This window comes from Ylistrum balloti, unplaced genomic scaffold, assembly GCF_031769215.1.
Source record: "Ylistrum balloti isolate Yb309-2 unplaced genomic scaffold, AGI_CSIRO_Ybal_v1 Utg370322, whole genome shotgun sequence".
In the NCBI taxonomy this organism is placed as follows: domain Eukaryota; kingdom Metazoa; phylum Mollusca; class Bivalvia; order Pectinida; family Pectinidae; genus Ylistrum; species Ylistrum balloti.
The window spans coordinates 112,465-113,645 of record NW_026782236.1 but is presented as its reverse complement, the minus strand read 5'-3'; positions in this window follow the sequence as shown (position 1 = coordinate 113,645).

Below are 1,181 nucleotides of genomic sequence, written 5' to 3'. Positions count from 1 at the left end.
TTGTTTACCATAAACATATACTTGCAAACTTGTTCGATTTCTAACTCCATCCCTGATAGTATTTGTCAAAAATGCATCAATCACCTAGTGTAAAAGTGGAGGTTATAGGTGGTCTTACAAGCTCAGTCTATGGAGAACTTCTCTTATAGTCTTATTGGTAGGATGTTCACCATGAGAGCAAAAGGTCGCTAGTAGTTCGAGCCCCAGCACGGGCAGACATTTTTCATTACTCCCTTCTGTACACATTTTTTACATAGGTCCATGTCTTTTATTTGTTAATATTGGGAGCTCTGCCCCCAACCCCCTGTCTTTTATTTGTTTCCCAGAATTACTGTAGAGTCCTTAATAGCATACTTAATTGAACTGATACTTATCTTAAATTTAGCAGAAAAATGTAAATTAACTGCCTTCCGAGGACCTACGTAACAGATTCTACTCCTCCCTCCTACTACACATAAAATAAAGAGAAAAACACACCATGCAAGGCAAAAATTTCAAATGTTCCTCTTCAGTCCAGAAATACGTGTATACTTGTAAAGATACGGCGGAATTGTTGAAGCAACTAACGTTACGCATCATTGACAATATTTACAACCATACAACTTAAATCCTTATCGACAATAAAGGTTGATACTTTTAGCAGTGTTTTTACCGAAAACACAAACAACAGATATTCTTTGCTGTTTTCTGAGAAATCAGTATGAAAATCTAACCCATGAAATGTGCAATAACATATGCACTGATCAAAACTTCGGTTATTTAATATACTCTAACTCACCTGAATCTTCAAAGCCCACTTATTTTTCAATCATTCAGGCCCTGTTACCTCGGCAAGCCGGTATTCTGTTTCTGTGGGTGTGTGGGATAGGTCGTTTTACAGTCTTTTATTCGGACTGCTTCGTTACGAATGGCGATAATTATTGTGACCCAGTAGTAATTTTGGCTCTTGGTAGGTTAACATACCCTTAGTCACGTTGTTAGTTGTACTTTGGGGAGTTCAGCCTAGGGTTTAGTGGTGATATTCTGTCTGGTTTGACGAATGTCTATTTAGGAAATTAGTTTGTTGATTACGTCGGCCATTTTGTGAAGTGTGCCGTGCTCCAGCGTAATACGTGCTGTGATTGGTTGAGACTTAAGCGGTGGAGCCAATCGCTAAGTCTTTTAAGTTTTAGATACATTGC